The sequence below is a fragment of the Ursus americanus genome, chromosome 5, assembly GCF_024610735.1.
Source record: "Ursus americanus isolate L20-20 chromosome 5, mUrsAme1.1.p, whole genome shotgun sequence".
NCBI classification, from domain to species: domain Eukaryota; kingdom Metazoa; phylum Chordata; class Mammalia; order Carnivora; family Ursidae; genus Ursus; species Ursus americanus.
This window is the reverse complement of record NC_142131.1, coordinates 23,817,555-23,842,588: the sequence shown is the minus strand read 5'-3', so window position 1 is coordinate 23,842,588 and position 25,034 is coordinate 23,817,555. Positions and strand designations below refer to the sequence as shown.

The following is a 25,034-nucleotide window of genomic DNA, read 5'->3' as shown; positions in this document are numbered from 1 at the left end:
AATTCAGCACTTGGAAGTTACTTGTTTTTCTTTTATTTAACACTAGCTGAGTTCCCAGTATGTTTAAAATTAAAAAAAAAAAAAACGTGCTTGGCATAACTTCTATTCTTGGCTATGTTCCTAAAATGCTGTGACAATGGGTCAGGTCTTTAAGTCCTTTTAAACTGAAGTAAAAATAGTTTGACATTGGTGTTATGTTGTTAATGAATTGCAGGGTTTTTTAGTGGAGAAAAGAAATTGTCAGTTTATCTACTTTGAGATGGGTCAGCTCATCTGTACTAGGGCAGGAAGTATAACTTGGATTCACATTAAGTTCTGGAAAACTGAAAATTAACCAAGTGATATAATATAGCCATAGGAACTTCTTCCTACTTTAGGACTTCAAAAGCCAACCTAAACTAAACAACCATTATGGTATACTCCATATATACTGCATGAGTAACTGTAAATTTATACTTATATGTCCAGAGGAGATGAAGAATCGAGATTGCTCTCTCAAGACTCTAGTCTCACACTAACTCATGTTCTCTAGCAGGATCCTCTGTCTTGCAATGGAACCTGGGAAAGAAACAGGAGAGTTTCTCCCCTATGCGAAACACTCTACGGTTGGTCCTAAAGGCCCAAGGCCTCACAGACTCCACTGCTGAAGTCACTCTGTAGCCAACACTCAGGAAGAGCTTCAGACTGAGGCCCCATCCAGATTCAGACATGAAACTATTACGTCTTTAATATTTGGAAAAGGTCAACAATACTTTGGAGAGATGTTCCACCAATTAAATAATTCTAATTTTGGGGGAAAAAAATATAGCCCATCTATAGTCTGAAAGCTGCTCCTTGTGGTAGCAGAGGCTCTGTAACACTGGAAGACAAGTCTGGGAACTTGGGAAAAAAGATGACCAAGAGCAGATCCTGAGTTAGGAAAGATAAAAATACCTACTGAACATGCGCCAATCAATTTTTAGTATGGAGATTCATTTTTATATATTTTGTAACAAGTGCTACACTATAGATCTTCCTATATGTTTTATTATTATAAGCAAATAAATTACAAGTATTTGAAAACTGTGCCCTGTGTTGACTGAATAATGTCTTACACCTGTATTGTCCAATGGTAGCCACTCGGTACATGGGCTATTGAGCACTTGAAATGTGGCTACTGTACCTGAAAAACTAGATTTTTACTTTTTAAATCCTTTTATAAATTTTAACAAAAAGATCGCATAATGTAGCTGTTAGAAAAATTTTAAATATGTTAGCAACAACTTGGGTATGTGATTCTCCTTTATCAAATGTAAATTTTGTAAAACCTAAATACAAATGAAGTACCTCTGATGAAAATTTAGCATCTAAATTGAGATGCACTATTAAAGTAAAATATACATCAGGTTAGAAATACCTAGATAAAGCATAGAATGTGATATATATCATTAATAATTTTATACTGTTAAGTTTTTAAATGATAATATTTTTGACATACTGGGTTAAACAAAATAAATTACTTTCTCAGCTTTACTGGGGTATAATTGACAAAATTATAAAGTATTTAATGTATAACATAGTAATTTGATATATACAAATATTTGAAAAGATTCCTTCCCCATCCTCCATTGAGTTAATTAAAACATCTATCATCTCACATGTTTACCTTCTGTTTTGTTGCAGTGAGAACATCTCAGTTCTACTTTCAGCAAATTTCAATTATACAATACAGTATTATCAGCTACAATCACCATTAAAATATATTATTAAAATTAATTTAGCCTATTTCATGTTTTTAACACAGCTACTAGAAAATTTTAAATTACACATGCAGTTCACATTACATCTCTATTACATAGAGCTGCATTAGACAATAATAAATCAGTTACTATGTCAAATGCTAGGGCTCTTGATTTAAACATTTTATGCTCCTTCAAAATTATAATATCATTTTCAACCAAGGAGTCATATCACTTACACTTAAAGCAAACTGGTAGTGGCATTCTAAAAACTCTTGTAATTGCTTACAAAGCATTTTAAGAGGATTATGTATGTTCATATAAGCATTTGAATAACCAAATTGTTATTCTCTCATCTCTTCCTATGGCTCATTTTATTGGCCCACACAGATAAAATTCTACATGCTCTACAGTATAAATAAATCTATTTTGTAATATCTCCCATTTCACCACAGAGGAAATACCTAACCATTTAAATCCTTCTGCAATTATATTGTTGGGGAATACCCATGCCACTCATTCACTTGCCATGGAAAGATAGAACCCTACTGATTAGAGGGGCGCCTGGGTGGCACAGAGGTTAAGCGTCTGCCTTCCGCTCAGGGCGTGATCCCGGCGTTCTGGGACCGAGACCCACATCAGGCTCCTCCACTAGGAGCCTGCTTCTTCCTCTCCCACTCCCCCTGCTTGTGTTCCCTCTCTCGCTGGCTGTCTCCATCTCTGCCGAATAAATAAATAAAATCTTAAAAAAAAAAAAAAGAACCCTACTGATTAGATACATCCAAAATACATATTTTGCCAAGGAAATGTCCTCTGAGTTCACCTATCAAAAAAAGAAGTAAGAATTACTCAAATATTTTTTTCAAAATATCTATTATTCTTGGGGTAATTTTTAATGGGAGAAATAAAGAGCAATCATAAAAAATAAAATACTAAAAAAGCCAAATACTTTCCCAATCTAAAAAACTACCTCTTAGGTTTACTTTAAGAATTGAATTATGGGCACCTGGCTGGCTCAGTCAGTGGAGCATGTGACTCTTGATCTCAGGGTTGTAGCCTCAAGGCCCATGTTGGGTGCAGAGATTACTTAAAAAAAATAAATCTTAAAAAAAAAAAAAGAACTGAATTAAAGTAGAGCTATGACTCTCCGATTACAAGTTGCCAAATGATGACTGTGAGTTATTGTGCAACAAAATATCCACAATCTGAGCATCCCCTATAGATGGTCCACTTAAAAAAAGCACATATTAATTGCTCCCTTTAATTAGGTGGAACTTAGTGTGGTACCGATATGTTTATGCTCTTTTTTTTTTTTTTTTTTTTTAAGAGAGAGAGGGAGAGAGAGAAGGGGAGGGGATGGACAAAAGGAGAGGAAGCAAATCTTAAGCAGGCTCCATACCCAGCACGGAGGGCTCAATCTCACAACACTGAAACCATGAACTAAGTCAAAATCAAAGTCGATGCTTAATGGAGTGAGGCACCCAGGTGCCCGTGTTCCATTCTTAATTTACATGGATAGAGGAATAGAGCCCCATAAACATAAACACATAATACACAAAAAAGTATCTCTATGCATCATAGTTTATGTACATTTATTTATACAACATACATTTATATACTAAATATACCATTACCCAAACATTTTGCACGACTTTTGAAAAAAAGCATGTAATCAAAAGCAAGTACAAAATAAATAAATAAATAAATAAATAAATAAATAAATAAATAAATAGAGATACATTTTTTTCAAGCCAGTTAAAGCTGGTTCAAAACCTTTAAAAATAAGTACAGCCTGAATAACCTAAAATATATGGGAGAATCTCACTCAGCAGAACCCTATGCAACCACAGCAATGTTTCCTAAACTACTAAAGCAGTCGAATCAAGAAAATTGCCTACTGAAACAAGTTCAAAACGCACATCTTATCTGTTGTTTTAAAAACTGATGCTTGCACAAATTTTATTTATTAAGTAACCAACTTAACTCTATTATTTTTCTTTTTAAATCTTTACTTCAGGGTCACCAAACTTTTCCCATAAAAGGCCAGATAATAAATATTTTAGGCTTGAGGGTCAATACTGTTTTTGTCGATATTACTCAACTCTGCTGTTGTAATGCAAAAGCAGCCAGAAATAATACATACACCAAAGGGTTTAGCTGTGTTCCAATAAAACTTTATTTACAAAAACAGGCTGTGGGAGCTGAGTGGGCCCAAGGGCCATATGCCATTGAACTACTGATCTTGTCAATTTAATTTTGCTTATCATGGTATTTTCATGGGTATTCTCCTTAAGTAGATGAGTATTGTGGACATTTTTGGTTTTGTCTGCTTTACTTCCATTCCTTGTCTTTTGTTAATAGCTCCCTGATATTCCTTGGCAAACCCACCTTTCCAATAGTCTCCATGTCTTCAGTGGGGGATGGTGAGATGAAGAGCCCGCGATACTTATTATAGGCCTTTTTGTGAAAATGTGTGGAGACAAAGCTCATCCTCTTTCTACTAGGCTTGAAACTGGTAAGATTTCTGCCTAGAGTCACTGACAACCATCTTGCTTCTGTATGGGGATAGCCTCTCTGAGAATCAAACCAACTTGCAACCAAGGGATGAAGTGAGACTGCAACCCAAAGCCATATTTTTAAACTACTGGATCCAGCTATGTCTGCAGTCAGAAACATGTCAGGTACATACCAATGCATTTCCTTCTTCCTTTGAGCTAGCTTTTGTTTTCTATCTTTTGCAAGCAAAAAGTACTAACAAAAATACATTCAGAAGTTACTACATCTTAACGCTTTGAAGTCCTAATTTTTAGACAAGCTGCATAGGCCAGCTTTGCTTCTTCTTTACTATAACTAGGAGACCAGAGATTATAACATAATTGCCTTTTGTCCACGCATTCAGTCTGGGCAGCATTCATTATATGAATGGAAGGAAAATGGTAAAACTGTAAATAAACCTCTTCAGATCTCATCAAATACAAACCTCTATTTTTATCTGTTCTCTTACTGGAAAGGTTACTCATCTTACACTGCTCTAAATAATTTACAGATCTTGTACCATGAAGCAGAGGACAAAAACTAAATATGTGTAAGAGGAAAGAAATGTTATGCTTCATTTGGGAATAGTTAATTGACATTTCCAGTAATATTTGCCTTTAATTTTATCATAATGTATTGTGCCCATATCATTAATTATAGTAACTAAAACCAAGTGCAGGTGACTTTTCTATTGATCTTCTTTACCTAAGTATGCACAACCACATTTTGGCTTTTTTCCTCCTATAATCTCAGATATACTCTATTAGCTTTTAAAGAGAGGATTGGGGGAGCTTGGGTGGCTCAGTCAATGAAGCTCCTGACTCTTGATTTTGGCTCAGGTCATGATCTTAGGGCTGTGAGATTGAACGTGCTTTGGGCTCCCTTGGGCTCCGCACTCAGTGGGGACTCTGTTTGGGATTCTATTCTCTCTCCCTCTGCCCTTCCCCTCAGTCATCCTCTCTCTCTCTCTCTCTCTCTTTCTCAAATAAACAAATAAATAAATCTTTAAAGAGCGTACTGTATTAAGATTAATTTTGGAGAAAAATTCTAGTCACGTTAAGGTCTAAAATCTAATAGGAGTAATTATGTAATTCGATTTCACATGTCATATTAGTCTATCTTATCATCTTTATATTCCCCTTCTCTGCCAATATTAAACTGCAGTTTTCTTGAAGGTAGATATGTCTCTCCAGTTTTAGCCCTTGCAGGCTACTATAGTTTATTCCATGCAGAAGAGAGTCAATATCTACTTAATTGAGTCACTTTTCTTTATAAGATATGTTCAGATGGTTTGCCCACATCTCTATGACAAAGACTTAGAAGGCAGGCACTACCATCTTGAATGAATGAGATAAAGACCCTCTTCATCTCCTGCCAGAATGCTGTTATTTCTTTCTGGTTTCCCAAAGATAGACCCTGACAGTAGATCTAAGCCCAGGTAAAAGAAGCAATGGTGAAGGAGTGGGGAGATGATTCATGGAAGGAAAGGCAGTCAGTAAAGAGTAGATAATTAAACTACTGCTGAGACTGACTTGGGCTTAATTCCTTGGGGGAAAACTCAGGAAAAGGTAGAAAACACACTTCATAGACATATACCATTTGGAGCATGGGAGCCTATTTATATACCAACTCCCTGTAGTAACTGCTTGAGGGCTGACCCATAAGGCATTAAATCCCTGTTGTTTCCACTCTACCTGTTCCAAAAAAAGCCTTTTAGTCTATGGCCATACCACCCTGAATGTGCCCGATCTCATCTGATTTCGGAAGCTAAGCAAGTTTGGGCCTGGTTAGTACTTGGATGGGAGACCAAAAAAAAGCCTTGTAGCTATAGAAATGGTATGACAGCTGGACAACATCCTGAGCACCCCAAAATTCAGTGCCTGGGGGGTATGGATGGGGCACTGACACTGTCTGCTTACCCACTTTATCTTTTTTTCACTTTTCCTGTGCAATATTCTAAAAAATATCTATTTTATCAAACTTCCTTATCCAAAAATCCTCGATTATTCTCTCTTTGGTTTTACCAAATCTAAAGTTTCTTATCCGATTTTTTGTTATGGTTCCTCTGTGGCAAAATAAAACAAAACCAAAAACCAAACCAAACCTAAAGCCATCCATGCAAAAAAAAAAAAAAAAAAAAAAAAAAAATCTTGAATTTGAGATGCATAGTTGTCAGATTAAAGACGAATCAATTGAAACATATGAAAGATTTTCCAATGTGTTAAGTTTTCTTCTTTGGTACTAGTACCCAGAAAATTCACCAGCACATAGAAGGTGCTCACTCTCTACTGAAGGTATAAGTATCCTATTGTTTTGAAAATATTTAACATCCCACCTCAACTCTTACAAAATTCGTATTTCTAGCTAGTGTTTGTTTAGCAATGTTACACTTGAAACATCTTTCTTTAAATAAATATCATATTTCATCACCTCTTAGAGTATGGAAATTAAAAAGTTTTATTCAATCATTATTTTAACAAAAAAAAAATATGATCCTACTTACGATATGTCACAGTCCTGTCCATAAGCCTGACTCTAACTCATTATACCTGAGAATTTCATCTAAAATATAGCTTTTTCTCTTCTCTGTACTATGTAATATACCAGCCTTTTTAAGAGTTGAATAATATTCTATGTTAACTTCTATGGCCAAATTTAGTGGGTTTTCATACATGGTTACCATTAGGTTTGTATATGACCTTTTCTGCATGTGGCAGTCTATATTAAGTTGATGGTCATTTAAGTTTGAGCCCATTCTTTCCTCCTTTCCTCCTTTAGGTAAACGTTATTATATTTTATATCCTTTTAGTGTGTGTGAGTTTCTTGACTGATTTTTTACAGGAATATTCATTTTTACTGCTTTTCTAGGCCAAATTTAGAAACATGTTCTTTTACCATTATTTATAAAGAATAACAGCTTGCTTTCTCAAACATGGGTTTTGAGGCAACAGTACATCAGGTATTTCTGCAGTTTGTATTGTAGATAAATTCATGGTCCGGAGAAATCTAATTAGCAACAGCTTTTCCACCTGTGTTCCCAGGCCCTGTCTGACCTGCAGCAGCTTGTTTCTTCTTCCTAGAGCTATGGGTTAGGGAGGATTGTAATGAGTTGATCTAGTGAGTAGATCAACCAGCTAACCCTCTTTTCCTAAAAGGTAACTAACAGTAGTAATGCACTTAACCATCTGCAGATTCAAAAAATACACAATTCATTATTGAAAAAAAGAACTAATGTTTTGTGACTTACATTTTTAAATATGCTTTTGATAATAAATATAATTCATGATCATTTGAAAAATAATAAGCAAATTTTTATAAAGCAAAATTCCACTTTTAAGGGAAGCATGTTCATATATGTTTCTAGCTATTTTTGTATGAATATACATAAAACAGAATAAAACTACCCTCTATGCTATTAAATGACCTCTTTTTCTCTCTTATATACCACCAACACTTCCATGTCAAGAAATACAGCTCAGATCACTTTAATGACTATATGTTATTTTACAATATGGATATACAATTCATTTAATTCTCACTTTCAACTTTTATATAGCAAGCAACATTATAAGTTTTTATATGTACATCTATGTTAGCAAATACTTTTGATTAACTCAAAAAATATATGTAATTTACTGTGTGCCAGGCACTGTTCCAAAAGCCTTAGCACTGATGTGTTTAATCCTAACAGATGTATACAGAAGCTATTATCCATGCTTCAGTTTTACAGATGAGGAAACTGAGGCACAGAGAAGATAAGTACATACCTTAATGTCACACTGGTAGTAGTAAAAGATCCTGTTACATAACCCAGACAGCCTAGCTCTAGGATTTGTGTTCCTAACCACTGTAGTAAGTCACCCTACTGTATTTATCTCTCAATATTATATGATAAGTGATTAGTGGTTATTTCTCTCTTGATCTCATGCCTCACTTTTAGTTACTATCTTAAATTCCTTAAACTTTTATATCTACTGTCAATTTTTCAGCAGAAAACTTAAACCCATTTTTACTCTCTCCAGCAATCTGTGACCAGAATAACATTAGATATCACCAAACTTTTAATTTTTGCCTTATTGACAGGTAAGAAAAACTACATCATACAATTTTAATTCTGATTTACTTACTAATGAAGTTGATTATTCTTTGATACATCTATTAGTCACTTTAGATGGATGCTCTACTGAAGTAAATTTAAGCACTGACAGTTTAGTTTTGCACCCACTTAAAAGATTTCAGACAATCTTATGTATAAACTCCTCAAACTTGTATATCTTTAAACCATAGGCCAACCATTTATCTGACAATGGACAAAGGATTAATAATACTTACTCTTGAAATAACAAAAATAATTTTACTAAAATAATCGTATCCCATTATCTAGCTTTTTAAATAATAGTGAGCCACAACTGTCTTTAAAGGGCAGTCATTCCATATATCCTTTAAACTTACAAACAAAAGCACTCCATGGGTAAATATTCTACTTTTGATTTGTTATCTCATATTCTAGCCCAGCACTGTTTAATAGAAATATAAAGTGAGATACATATGCAATTTAAAATCTTCAGGTAACCACATTAAAAAGAGGAAAGATACTTGAATAGACATTTTTCCAAAAAGGACATATACATGGCCAACACACACATGAAAAAATGCTCAACACCACTAACCATCAGGGAAGTACAAATAAAAACCAGAGTGAGATAGTTCCTCACACCAGTCATAATGGCTGGTATCAAAAAGATAAGAAATAACAAGTATTGGTGAGGATGCAGAAAAAAAGGAATCCTCCCACACTGTTGGTGGGAATGTAAACTGGTCCAACTACAGTGGAAAACAGCATGGAGGTCCTTCAAAATTAAAAAATAGAAATATCATCTGATCCAGTAATTCCACCACTGGGCATTTACCCAAAGAAACAAAAACATTAACTGGAAAAGATATATGCACCTCTGTGCTTATTGAAGGATTATTTATAGTGGCCAAGATATGGAAGCAATCCAAGTGCCCATCGATAGATGAATAAAGAAGATATGGTATATATTTGCAATAGAATATTACTCAGCCACGAAAAAGAATGAGATCTTGCTATTTCTGACAACATGGATGGACCTAGAGAGTATTATGGTAAGTGAAATAAGTCAGAGAAAGACAAATACCATATAATTTCACTTTTATGTGGAATCTAAAAAACAAAAGAAATAAAGCAGAAAAGACCATAAATACAGAGAACTGGTGGTTGCCAGAGGGGAGGGGGCTGGGGAATGCGCAAAATAGGTAAAGAGGAGTGGGAGGTACAGGCTTCTAGTTATGGAAAGAAGAAGTCACAGGGATGGGAGGTACAGCATAGGGAATGCAGTCAACGGTACTGTAAGTGTTATAATTTATAAGACAGATGGCAGTTACAGTAGTGGTGAGCACTGCATAATGTACAGGGTTGTCAGATCACTATGTTGTACAACTGAAACTAATGTAACATTGTGGATCAACTGTACTTCAATTTAAAAAAAGGGGGGAAAGACAAGTAAAATTAATTGTGATAAAACTACTTAATTATCATTTAAACATATAATCAATATAAAAATTAATGAGATAGTTTATGGGGTTTTTTTGTACTATCTTTGAAATCTAGTATACATTTTTCGCTCCCAGCATATATCCGTTAGGACTAGTCACATTTCAAATAATCAATAGCCATGTGTTACCAAATAATACTATATTGGACAGCACAGCAACAACCTTTTACAGCTAGAGCATCCCCTCTTTTTTAACCTGTAAACCAGCTCTTCAGGGTATTACAAAGTTATTCATAGGTCAGCAAGGACAGGTGGTTCTGGGAAACTGTATGTTCTGATTAGTATCATTTGAACATTTTTATCTACTTTGACTCTTCTCAGGATTGAGATAATAAATTTGCAGAATCATTCTTGTTTTGCAATATTATCTGATCCAAAAAATCTGTCTACAATCTTTGGTATTATTTTAAGACCTTTTGTTGACAAACACTGTGCTCTGACCCGAGGTATGTTGCTAATCACCTCCCTGAATTTAAACACCTCTGTAGAAAATATATAGTGCAGGAAATCAATGAACTAGGCTTTCAGTCCTAAAATCCTGTCAAGGATGTATATACTTATTTTGTAAACTTATTTTTCACTGTTTCTACATCTAATAATTCATTAGGAAATAATCAACAACATACAGGTTTAGGCAATTGCGTTAATCAAAGGGTGGTATTAAAATGAATACTAATTTTGCCAGGCATCTTCATTATACTCTTCTCTTAAAAATCTTTGCTTCCCTGCAAAACTTTCTAACTCTGTGTATTTTGGGCATGTGCATAATAAATACTTATGCAATAAAGACCTTGTAGATGAATCATTTGTGACTCTAGTGAGGACCAAATGAAATAATGTCAACTATAACAAAGCAAGTGCATAATAAAAGCCAAAACATCAGCTAGGCTTCCATTTGGCCTCACTGGGCAGATGGGGCAGATAGTAATCTTTGAATAGAAAAAGTGCACAATGGGGGGTGCCTGGGTGGTTCACTTGGTTAAGCATCAGACTCTTGATTTCAGCTCAGGTCATGATTTCAGGATCTTGAGACCAAGTCCCATGTAAGATTCTCTCTTTCCCTCTGTGCCCCACCCCTCCTCTTCTGTGCAAGCAGGTACCCACTCTCTCTCTGAGAGAGAGCACAATGATACTGGGGACCAAGCCATGTTGGGGCCACTTCCCTTGCTCTTTGCACAGTGACAATTCTTGGAGACTAAGAAGTTAAATAACTATCATACAGAAAGGCACTTTTAAAAGTAAAATTAATTTTATATTTTCTTAGGCTTATATGTGTTACAGTTTCCCAAATGTGTATCACTGAAATACATTCAAGACCTACGTTAGTATAGAATTCCATTTTATATTCTTACATAATTTTTATATCTTAACAATTTTCTTCATTCCTTTATGACGATTTTTATGTCACTACACTACCTCTAGGTTCATATTTGCCTCATATTTTTAAGAACCTCATTAAAAAGCACCTATCAAATTCCGTTAAAAGGATACTCTGAATATATAGATCCCTGTATGCAAAAAAAAAAAAAAAAAGCTTCCAAATACGAGCAGATGGCCCATTTATCACTAGTAATATTAAACAGTATTTTAGTACTGTGAAATTACATAGACTTTAAAGGATAATTTTTAACAAAGTTACAGAAGTGCTTAAAAGTATAATTTCCATCAAAATTAAGAAAAAGAAACAAACTTAGGAGAAAATTGTAAGCCAGTTCACCACCTCTATTAAAGTCTTTTAAATGGATGGATAAACATATTTTTAAACACACTCTTCTCTAAATTAGTTTTTAATTCAGATGAATTCATTCAATGCATGTTTAACAATCTTAACCAATCACATAAGAAGTCACTCAAAAATAATAATATTCCCAGAATACAGGATGCCAAAGCAAGAACAGTGATAGGAGGGAATGGCTGGGGTGATATAAAGGGAGAGATGACATTGCATCAGTGTAGAGTTTCCTACTGCTGCAATAACAAACTACCCAAATTAAGACAACAGAAATCTATTATCTTACAGTCTGGAAGACAGGAATATGCATAGGTCTCATGGACTAAAATCAAAGTGTCAACTGGATTACATCCTTTCCGAAGGTTCTGGGGGAGAATCTGTTATCTTGCCTTTTCCAGCTGCTAGAGGCTGCCCACAATTCCTTGATTCATGCTGCCCCTTCCATCTTCAAAGCCAGCAATGGCCAACTTCTGCACAATCACCACTCTGAGTCTGCCTCAGTCATCACCTGTCCTACCCTGAATTTCCTGCCTCCTTCATTCCCTTTAAGGACCTTTGTGATTACCTTGGGTCCACCAGCTAATCCAGCATAATCTCCCCATCTCAAGATCCTTAATTTAATCACATCTGCTAAATTTCTTTTTCAGAAATTCAAGGGATTAGGACCTGACATCTTCAGGTGACCATTTTCTGCCTACCACATTGGATAGATACAGTAATGTCATTTCCTCTCCCGTACAATCTTAGATCTAACCAATTTTCTCCTAATGTTCATTATGTCAACGATTCAGGGATTGATTCTTCAGATATTATCTGTTTGGCTTTTCAGGCCTTGAAAGAACAATATTTCTAAGGTCTGTGTCCACTTTTAGTTGTAGTCTCTACCCACTCCACCCCAGAACTCCTAGGTTCTTATCTTTCTGTGAATAAAATGGAAGTATAAAGTCAATAGAAACACTGGCAGAGTTTTGGCTCATTTCTTTCTCTCCAGAGCTGCTGATTCAGTGGTGGTAGCCATGAGGAAGCAAGATACACAAAGAAAACCCAGGCTAACCACAAGAATCCTCCACAAAGCCAAGGAACATTCTACACAAGCAATCACTAGCTCTGGCACACCCTGGAACCTCATAATTTGGGAGTTTAGAGGACAACTCCAGTGAACACATTACAAATGGAGATTGCATTCTAGAAATACTTCCAGTCTTCTTTAACCCTTTAATGCACCTTCTATTCTGAGACCCTAGGTGGGGCAGTTTTCTCTAATCATATGTAAGTCATAAGACTACAGACAAGTGTTGTTCATAATTAGGAATATCTACAACAATGTGATGTGATCAGGTGACAGAAAAGTTGCTCAGAAAGAGCAGGAAGTTCCCTTTTAAAGTTGCTTTCACAGGGGCGCCTGCGTGGGCTCAGTCAGTTAAGTGTCTGCCTTTGGCTCAGGTCATGATCTCAGGGTCCTGGGATCAAGCCCCACACTGGGCTCCCTGTTTCTCCCTCTCTCTCAGCCTGCTGCTCTCCCTGCTTGTACTCTCTCTCTTTCTATCAAATAAATAAATAAAATCTTTTAAAAAAGTAAGTAAAGCTTCTTTCACATATTGTGCTATAATATATTGAAGAATGGTAGTTTTTGGTCATTGGGGGTTATATATGATTTTTAGAAGAAGTAAAATATCGCTCAGTATCAAGCCTAGTAAACTAGTTAAAAATTAAGCTGAATAAACACTTTTGGGATAGAAGCTAACTATGGTATAAAAAGATGGAACTCATTTTTATCTTTTGGTGTTAAAGTCAGTTCCCAAAGGAGTTTAAGGTATTTGAACAATCACATTATTATTTGGAAAAAAGGAATAAACCTGCCTGGGCAATTACTTTGAAGGAGAACACTTAAGTAGGTATGGGATTTGGGTTTGTTCATTAAAAGATGCCATTTTCATGTTATTGCGGCTCTGCCCCATACGAAATAAGATTTACATTTTATATTTTGTGGTTTCAGTCTAAGATAACTTAAATATGAAGAATAAAAAATTTTAAATCAACTTTTCTATTCATTGAAACATTATCAGGCCTGTCTGCCTTTATAACATTATTATAAAATGCGCAAAGCAGTTATTCTCAACACAGCAAGAATTTGGATAAATGTCCTCTCTCGTTCCCAACTTTTGTCCAAAATTTAATCATATAAGCATTTAATTAGGTAAATGATTTATTACACATTGCCTTTATTAAATGTAAAAGTACAAATTGCATTTCTAAAATATCCAATTTTATTTCTAAAATAAATAACAAAGCCAACACTTAAATTCCAGCATTCTGGCCCTCCACTTATATGATTCATGCATATTGAGAATGCAGTTTTAAACACATTGGGAATCCCCTAAGAACTTGGAAATCTGAAAAATAAAATTGTCAGTTGATGGTTAAATTATAAAATCCTCACAGATAGAAAAGATTGACTTTTTAGGACAGTAACAGTTGACTTGGAACTCAGGAAATTAATTACCATATTCAGATAAAGAATATGTCAGTCAGACGTGCTTTGGTAGATAAGCAAGATGGAGGGAAAGGTAATTCAGTAGTTTGAATGTGCAAACCAGAGAGGTAGAGGCTAACCTTGCATTGCCCGTCCAAATACTAACCATTGACCGGGAAAGTGGGGACTGCAGCACAGACCATGAAACAAGTATGTCCCTGTTGCGGTCAGACTTTTTAGCCTCCAACCATTAAACATTCAAGCTGTTCAACTAACTCCTCTCTTTTGATTCCATGAGCAACAAAGAGTGAATAAACTGATTAGAAGTTTCATGTGTCTTTTTGTATCTTCAGTGATTATAATTACCATTATGGAATCTACAATTCAGATTCTGATATAATACACTTCTAAATTATATATCCCTTGGAGTTCACACTGAGGAGATGAATCTGTTCTCAGTGCACTGACCAACCCATGTTTCCAGAACTGAAAGACTAAACTATTACTGCCATTTAAGCCTGAATGACTAGCAAGCTGGAGCAGCTCACGGCCAACATATCAGGTGAGTTGAAAATTCACAAGCTAGCAATTCATGTAAGGGGCAAAAATGATACAAGCTGAATAGAAAAGAAAAGGAAGGCAAGAGGACGGTCAGTAGAGGGGAAAAAGGAGAGATTTCATGAAGTCAAAGAACAGGTGTTCTAGGGGTAAGAGAGTAATTCAAAATCTAATTGCTTTCCAACAGTTTGGCCCTTACAGAAACATGTGAGAAAATATTGGAACAACTATTTGTACAGCCTTCCCTGAATTCAATTAATTCAGTCAGAACCCAGCTAATTTACTTAAAGACTGAAGTTTGACAAATTAAAGGCCAAGGTGTTTGAAGCCTGGGAATAAATTCACTGCCCCCAAAAATCTCAATATAAAGTAAGTAGATTAATTGAATGCCCTTTATCAGTCATTTCCTATTAGATTAGTAAGAAAGGAATAAGTAATGCCATCACTTGCATAGGTTATAACCTCTTGCATAGGTTATAACCTCCAGAATGGTAATTATCTAAATGAGAACTTTAGTAAACACTGAAAGGAAAAGAGATCTAAGTAAATTTCAAAGTAGTACTTGGTACAGATCTAAGAAATCTTGGCATGGCAAAAAAATGGTCCTTGAGAACATATTTATTTCATTTTAGTATAATCCTATGTGGCATACCTAAATCGTGAGAGGATACAGTGAATATAAACATACAGCTAATAATGGCCTCTCAAGCAATTTCTTTTCCAATAGCTCAATCTAGTGTTTAATTATTGTACAAAACAGCAAAAAAAATATATATATATTACTTTTGGGGAGTGGCTTATAAGCAAGATTCTTCTAGGAATATTTTTTTTTCCTAAAAAGCTCTAGACACCACATTAACATATTAAATATTTGTTAATGTTCTGGAAAGGTGCCAGCAAAGCATGTATTTCACCTCTCTGTATAGCTTTGGTCCACTTTCTCAAATCAATTCCACAAAACAAGGAGAAAAGATAGACAATTGATGGTTTTGCTTAACCTATTTAAAAGAAAATCTCATTAGTTGGGATTTGGTTCAGGTGTGAACCAAGATGAACTTCAGTCAAAGCAAAAGCTTTCTGGTGATAACACCATCTGGGATAAGGTCATCACTACACACACACACACACACACACACACACACACTCTCTCTCTCTCTCTCTCTTTAAGCTTCTAAAGCAGGATGACCCCTCTGTGCAATGCTTTTCTGCCTTGTGAACCTAACTATTCTGTAAAAAGCTGGGATAATTATAACTACCAACATCTTTATAAATACAAGAGGCACTTATCTATCCAAGGTAGTTAAAGTGCACTCTTTACTTCCAGGGGAGTAAAGTGATTTATAGGCCTTCTAAACTCTTATTCCATTAACTACTTCCCAAAATTTTCAAGGTCTCCTTTTTTCATCTTTAAATAGATCTGATGCTTTGAATCTCAGATTATTTTTCTGGAACCTTGCAAAATTATATATTTATTTAGTTTAAAAAACTTCAGTATTTGAAAGGCTTATGTTTTCTTCTAACAGTACTGTCTGTCATAGTATAAGAATATTAATAAAAAGGTTTTCTGGGAATTTGTCTATCAAGTATATCCTATGTTGAAAGTCCTTTTGTAAGCACTGTGAAGCATGCTAAGGTACTGAATGATCTCCACTCTTTATACTTAATTCCTGTTTTAAAACAACGTAAAGTATGAGTCATGAAATAAGCAACGTGAAAATGCTTTATATTCTATAAAAACCTACAAAAAAAGAGGAATTGGTATTTATTGTTAAATATGGATCTGTACAGTTACATAAATGAATAGATATAAGATCTTAATCAATTGGAAAATATAATGTTGTCAATATGGCCATTCCCATCAAATGATCTATAAACCTAATACAATTTTAATCAAAGTATCTACAAGGTTTTCTGAAGTAATTGACAAGTTAATTCTAAAATTTATATAAAAATATAAGATACCAAATATAATACATTTAGAAGAATTACATTACCTAAATTCAAGTTTTACTCTAAAGCTAAATTAATCAAGACACCCTGGTGTTGGTATAAAGACAGAGAAACAGATTAAAGACATAGAATAGATACAACCAAGGCAATCAGGATATATCAAGACATTACAATGGAGAATGCAGTCTTCCCAACAAATGAAATAACTGAATTTCCCTATGGAAAAAATAAGCCTCAAATTGTACCTAATGACACATACAAAAATTAAGTCAAGAAGGATCATAAACTCAAATGTAAAAACCAGAAATGTAAGATTTCTATGGGAAAAACTAAGACAATATATTTGTGACACTGGGTTAAGTAAAGACATTTTAGAACATCAAAAGTACTCTAAAAGAAAGATACCAATAAAATTCATGTCATTAAAATTAGAAAGTACTGCATCAAAAGACACCATTAAGAAACTGACTATCAAGCCATGGATTAGGAAATATATTTTCAATGTACATATGATAAAATACATATATCCAGGATATATATGGAACCCCTACAAATCAACCTTAAAATGCCCCCCCCAAAGAAATACTTGTGAAAGATTGGACACTTCACAAAAGAAGATACATGAATGGTCAATAAACTGCAATACTGTCCTCAATATCCTTCGTCACTAGAAAACATCAGTTTAAAATACAGTGAAATACTATTTCATGTCAACCAAAATAGCTACAATCAAAAGACTCATAGTAACAGATTCGAGGGAGGATATGGAACAACTGGCCCTTTCAATCGCTGCTGGGAGAATAAAATTATACAATCATTTTGGAGATGTGCTGAGTAGTTTTCAAGCAAACATGTATCTACCTATGACTCACCAATTCCGTTTCTAGGTATTTTACCCAAAAGAAATGAAATTATGTCAATTTAGAAAAAAAATCCGTAAGAATTTTCAGATTATCTTTATTCATTATAAAAGCTAGAAACTGGAAACAATCCAATTTTCCACCAACTAGAGAGTAGATAAACCAACTGTGGTATATTTATATGAAATACTCTTCAGGAATAGAAAGAAATGCACTCATCATATGTGCAATAACGAGGATAAATATCAAACCCATTATATTGAATGAATGATGCCAGACTAAAGTATACACACACACACAATCATAACAATGGTATAAAGTCCAAAAATAGACAAAATTAATCTGTAATGATAGAGATAAAAAACACAGATGTTGGAGAGAGGAGGGGTATGGATGGGATTTGACTGGAAGAATATTCTAGGATTGTAGAAATGTTCTATAACATGTTTAAGTAATGATTAGATGGGTACAAACAATTTTGAAAACTCACTTAACCACATAAACACTTAAGATTGTGTGGTTTGTTTGCATCTCCATAATGACTCTAAAAACTTATAGTACCATTTTGTCATTGCACATGTATCAATGATTTTCATAAACCAAAAGAAGCAACATTGACCATTCCAACATAATAGTCTAATAACCTAAACTGAAAGTCATAAATATTGTGGTTACACAAGTGTTGTCTGTCTGTACACTGTCTCAAAGCTGCAGTCTCAGTAACAGCATCCTATAATAACAAGCTTATGAAGATACTTAACAAATGAACTTAACGTAGAATACATATAAACCAACTTCCCAAATAGGCAGTGATACCAAAGGAACCAAGTGTTAATTATAAATATGTATTAATAGGTCTCCTGAAGTAGTTTCCACTTTAATTTCTGGATTATCAGCTTTAAAAACATACAACCATATCTTTTTACTTTACTATACACCGTTATTATTACCATAACAAAAGAAACAACAATGTTTAAGTTTGTGGAGTGCAACCAAATTATTGATCCATTCATTTTGCTTTAATTTCCGTTGGTAGGAGTCAAGGAAACACTGAAACATCTGACAAAGGTCTAAACTGTTGACACTCACGCTGTGTCTTCTTATGATTTCTTGAATAAAAAAAAAAAACCAAAAAAAAAACAAAAAAATCTGTTGGTCCAGCCTACATTGCCTAAGTATAATTTTGTCCTAATAAATGTTATGGAGTGACGGTTTACATTCCTTCCATTGCCAAATGACCTACATATTTTTTTCTATAATGCAGTTACATATGAAAATGCTTACTTTCAGAAGGACATACTAATGTAAATGAGCCTAAGAATTCACAGTTAAAGTTTGTATGCTCCAATTGCTTGGGCTTAGATTCTAGGCTTTGCTCATAGTAATTGTTTTCACAAACAATTAATCCTGGAAGAGTTCTTCATGACTCTTATTATCCCAAAGACAATTGACTTAATTTATAACATATTCCCAATTAAAGTTAAATCAGCAAACTGAAACCTCCAGCCCTAGACTGGTTTACTACGCAGCTGTTATCAGAAATAACATTTGAAATATTTCAAGGTACTCTTAAATTACGAGGAGTACAAAGGAAAATAAATAATCCCTTTAGAAGTAATCAAGAAATGTTACTTCAAATTGATCTATGCCACTTCCCGAAGAATATACAAAAATTATTTTTATCAATAATTCTGCCTATATTTTTGTTCTCCTATTTCTAAATCTTTCAAATGCATTTTATTTTTAAAGCAATCACCATATGAATTCTATTACTAACTGAAGATGTCATTTAATTTAGGTATTTATTCTTCTAATTTATTTAAATACTGTCCTTTTTAATAAAGTATTATAAATTTACATATACACACATATTTAAAGTTATGGGGGGGATCCCAATAACAAAACTGCACTTTGATGCTGGAATCTAAGCTCATTCTTACACTGAGGGGTATCATCAAGGAACTGCTAATTCAAAAATAAGTTATGATTGATATATAATTTTGAAATTGAGCCTTTTTAGAAACAAAATAAAGCATGTTTCTCTAGCATCAATTCTATAATACTAAAATATTTTAAATAGTATCACTGCTATGATATTTAAGGAAATCTGTATTAATTTCATTTTTGTGGACTAGCATTAGGCCCAGAAGAAGTTGAAATTTGGGTTGTGAGGGAACATAGCAGGAGAGAAGATGACCCTGATTCCTTTAGAGGTGGCAATCTTCTCAGGAAGGTGAGAGTATGATTCAATTTCTTAACTTTCTACATTCTCATGAACAAACAAGAATTTTCTAAGCCAACTACTTTAGGTCTCAACTTATGGTTGAAAAGGGCAGGTGAAATCATGGACAAGTGAAGATGAATGTGCCCATGTTAACACTTAAGAGCTATCTCGCATCTCATCACCACCAATTAAATTCTCACAATACAGGGACTACCTACATATCAGATTTGTCATCATTTCTTAGTGTGCTTACATTCCTTTTCCTTTTTTTTTTTCTAATATTTTATTTCTTTATTTGACAGAGAGAGACAGCCAGCAAGAGAGGGAACATAGGCAGGGGGAGTGGGAGAGGAAGAAGCAGGCTCCCAGTGGAGGAGCCTGATGTGGGACTCGATCCCAGGACCCTGGGATCACGCCCTGAGCTGAAGGCAGATGCTTCACAACTGAGCCACCCAAGTGCCTCTACATTCCTTTTCCAAACAGGTGTAATCAAAAGTTTTCATAACATCTGGATATGTTCAGTAAAACACACAAAAACAAATGAGAATATCGATACGGGCTATTTCTATAAAGGTACAGAAAACAAAGCAAGGATTTGGCTACCACCAAAACAGATGATTTATAAGATAGTTTTCAAGTTCCAAAATCATTCCCTGTATATTGCTTCATTTTCATTTTGATCATAAGGAAATTAGGGCTCAGAGACTGGAGTTTGCTGAGAGTCACAAGGCAAGTACCTGGTAGAGCCAGGATTAAGTCTTCTGATACCTCAACTAGTCCACACTGCTCTACAAATGAAGAGTTACACAAACCTATACCTACATGAGATTGTGTATGATAGGAAGATTCTGGTTCCATGACCTTCACCCTTTGGTATTTAGCCCATTAAATATGCTAGATTTATATAGCAAAAGACTGCAAATCACCTAACCTTAAAATAGGGAGATAATCCTGAATCTGCACATTGTAATTCTTCCTTTATGAAGACACTCATATAATACTCAAAGAATGTTTTAAATTGTGACTTGATTTGGAAATAATCCATACATAATGTATTTGCTCAATAAATTTCAAGTTTTAACCATGTAAATTTCATGTGAAATCCTGTTTGCTTTGGCAATCAGCTGATTTTAGTCATAAATGATGTTACTTTAGAAATAGGTACAAATTGACCTAGCAATCTTCTATCCCTGAATCACTAATGTCTATTTCTTAATTCATCTGAACCACCTGATTCATTCAATAGGAAAGCACATAGTTCTTTATTAATCCTTAAAACATGTTTGTATACCTATATCTTATATTTAACCTAAATGTCTTAAAAGAACATTTTCTTTTCCCCTGAATTGGGGGCGGTAGTGAAAGTCAATTATTTAAAATGAAAATAGAATTCTTTTATTTTAAAAACCTTTAGGCCAACATAAACTTAATTTTTATCCATTTTTGGCCATAAAATATTAAAATAAACTTGAACTGCTGAAAGGCAAGACATAGTGAAGAGTTTTCTGAATACTAAGTACTGACCACAGAGACCACGAGTCATGAATAAGCAGATTACAAAAAACTTTCATGCTGTCAACTGCCTTATATACCATATTTACAATTGAGACCTCTAAAGCAAAGTGTGAAATAAAAATAACCTAAAATATTTTAGAAGTTTCTATTATAGGTTATAAATCAGGACACAACTTACAGTCTATATTCAGAGTCGAGTAAGTGCAACTAGGTGGGAAGAATATAAAGGAAGCGAAGACCTCCTGGTGGGTCAGGTGACACTGAAGGATATTCTATTACAGACAATACTATAGGCTATTTATGTCCCCCCAAATCCATATGTTGAAACCTAATCCCCAATGTGATAGTATTTGGAGGTGGGTCCTTTGGAGGTGATTAGGACATAAAGTTAAAGACCTCATGAATAAGATTAATGTCTTCATTGAAGAAAAAAAAAAAAAAAGCCTCAGAGCGCTCCCTGACCCTGTGAAGCATGTAAGGGCACAGGGAAAAGATGGCTGCCTATGACCCAGGAGGCAGGCTCTCACCAGACATGGAATCTGCTACCACACTGCTTTTGGACTTCCTGGCCTTCAGTACTGTGAGAAAGTAATTTGTTTTTTATAATCCACCCAGTCTATGGTATTTTTGTTATAGTAGCCGTAACAGACTAAGAGCAGTCATGTGCTTCCAAAATATATGATTTAAAACCAGAAATATAACAAAATATACTTAACATAAATTGAAATTTGCTGAGCTCTGTTAATTGGCCAGTTTGTCAAATCAATCCAGGTTTCTGTCCCTTCCTTAGACCATTCTCCTTTGGTATCCCAGGCTGTCCCAGGGTAATTGTCCCCTTTATAGTAATAGCCACAACCACAATGAAGAAAATAAAAAAAATACCTAATATTTATTGAGAGCTTTTATTCTGCCAGGGTCTATAAGCATATTACATGGGTTATATCTCTTAATGATTACAATGACACTATTAGATTGCTTCTGCTTTCTCCATACCCTACAGATGAGGAAACAAGTTAGGGATGTAAACTATAGACGGCTTCAGAATTAGTAAATGATTTATCCAGGATGCAACTCCCAGTCTGATTCCATTCTCTTATCACATTATATTAGTATACCTGCACATTATATAAGTATACCTGCAAATTGTATCTCAGTTAAAAGATTGAAGTCTTCTTGATAAAAGTAAAAAGTAAAATAATAATGGGATGAGAAAAATGACCGGCACTCAATTCATTTATCATTACTTTTTATCATAATTTATGCCAAGCACTGTGATACAAAACTGGAGATACAACACCATCATCATCATCATCATCTCCAAAGACATAAGCACTTAACCTGTATTAGATCCTCACATTAACTTTAGCAGTCAGGCTCTATTATTACCATCTCCATTTTATTTATAATCTTTTGAAAACCAAGGTTAGTCAACTGTTAAAGTTGAAAACCCTGACTCCTGAGCCTGGAAGATTTATCTTGTTTTATGTTTATTTTTTTAACTTTGTAATTATTACATTGTATACACATTACTATGTTTTGTGTAACATAAATAACTTCACAAATATTTTAATGCTATATATAACGTATGCTAATTAGAAAATATTCTTAAATTGTACTATTATGTAAGAAATGATAAATTATCAAAAATGGAAAAGGGATAACAAGTGCTCCATTCATTATGGAAGACCCCAGAAATAGTATTCACAAAATTACCCAACAAACAGGGGAGCCTATGTAGCTCAGTTAGATAAGCATCCAACTCTTGATTTTGGCTCAGGTCATGATCTCGGGGTTGTGAGATTGAGCCCTGCATTGGGCTCTAGCTGAGCATGGAGCCTGCTTAAGATTCTTTCTCTCCCTCTTCCCCGTTCCACCCCCCTCCCAACTCTCTCTCTAAAAAACTAAAAAATGCACCCAACAAACAGATCAGACTGCTTGGCAAGTGAGTTATTTCAAAACTTTAAGAAACAGAAAACTCTTATAGTACTTAAAATACTCCAAGGAAGAGAAACTTCCCAATAAATCCTACAACTATAACATTTCTCTAGTACCAAGCTTGACAAAGATTGCTCAAATTACCATTTATAAAAACAGATGCCAACATCTCAAACCATATTAGCAAACCATATTTTATACATTTCTAATTATACACAATGATTGCTAATTAAAATAATTCATAATTAATTTGATAATTGAAAATATTGTCCCACTAATAGAGAAGCAGCCCAGTAAGTCTCTAAACTGATGCATATTTTTATAGAATTCAGTATATGATGTGTGCTTCATTTTCTAACAGTTTTTAGTTGTGTTGGGACACAAATCTAATCATTCAGTAGAAAAAGCAAAGAGCAATTCCTTTGCACTTAAATATGATGCCAAAAGCAGAAATCATAAAGGAAAATATGGACATATTTTACAAAATAAATTGAACTGTTACATAAAACATAATAAATACAGAGACAAATGAAACTTGAGACAACTCACTTCCTTAATGCTTTTGAAAACTGAGGCTTGACGTGAGCATCCTACATTAAAGTGAAATCCACTCCTGAAATCCCTACCCCCTTCTTTTAACCTGCTAGGCAATTTCCTTCATTTATTCTTTGATTCTCTTCATTTGACTCATTAGAATTTAAGTTGTATGTGAGCAAGGATTGTCATCTGTTTTGTTCACTCTTGTAATTCTATCACCCAGAACAGTTCTTGGCATCCATCTCTGCTCAATAAAAAGTTGTTGAATAAATAAATTATAAGACTATGTAGCATGGTCAATTTGATGGTTAAAAATATTACTTTGTGATACTTATTTATTGAAATAAGTCTCTAAATATAGAGACCAAGTGACTCCATTATAGCTTTTCTTCAATGAACGTATATTTATAGGTTAAAAATAATTAAAACTTTAAAGTAGGGATAGGAATTAATTGCCCCTCAAAAAAAAAAACTGCCAAATGTTCTTTCTTATTACATAAAAAGGAGCAAACCATTAGATTTTACAATTTTTGCTCTACACACTCCTTTGACATCCTATACCTTCTTAAGAAAGACATGTTTTCCGAGCTCTCAGTCTAGCAGTAGAAACCACACAATTACTGAGGTCACAAGAACACAAACAGTTTTTAGAACCACTGAGGCATTTAAGAAAGGTAGACGGATAGTTGCCTAAAGGGGATTAAACAGCAGTTAGGGGTGACATAAAGATTGTCATTACACACACAAAAAAACCTCTAAACAGAGTTGTTTCTGAGGTTCTTGGCTCCTGGGTAGACACAGCTCCCCGGTGCTGTCTTTTCCCCTTTGCCAAGTACGGCTGGTAGCAGGTGTGACTGCATGGCGGGAGGGGGAAAGAAGTTATGGTTGAAGGAAAGTTATTGCTAGTGGAGCTTTTGGGAGTGATCCCCCAGGCACTGGGACAATTAGCAGATCGAAGGGCTATACCTGCAACTCCTCCACCCGACAATTAAAACCACCACCAAGTGCTTTGCTTTTGTTGCACAGACTTCCCTTGTCAACCCTTTATAATAAAATGACAAACTAAAGCTTACTGCTGATCTTCCATATACAATTGCAACTATTTTATTGCAATTTGATAATTTAAGGTAAAACCCAAATCTTGCTTTTAAAGTGTTTATAAATTAGACAGCTATGGAAACAAGAAGGTCATTTATTTAGTCCGCTCTTTGAGTTTGCCACTACTAAAGTATTTATTGCTTTCTCAAAGTGTATCACTTGTGCCATAAATCACAGGTCAATGCATCAGTGCTTCAAGCAGATAAGAATTTATTAAATGAGCTAATGGGTCTATCAAAGGAACACATTTTTTTTTTAACCAGAGAAAGATTTATACACCAACAGAGTTGTTTTTAATTCATGTTTTTCATTCATCCATGTAT

General features: G+C 34.5%; 1 protein-coding gene and 1 pseudogene across 2 annotated transcripts in view; one reads left to right on the top strand and one right to left on the bottom strand.

Moving 5' to 3' along the window:
• Positions 1–25,034, bottom strand: part of EDIL3 (EGF like and discoidin domains 3) — a 398,372-nt gene that overhangs the window by 359,918 nt on the left and 13,420 nt on the right. The window lies entirely within an intron of this gene.
• Positions 5,970–6,087, top strand: LOC123791585 (5S ribosomal RNA; annotated as a pseudogene).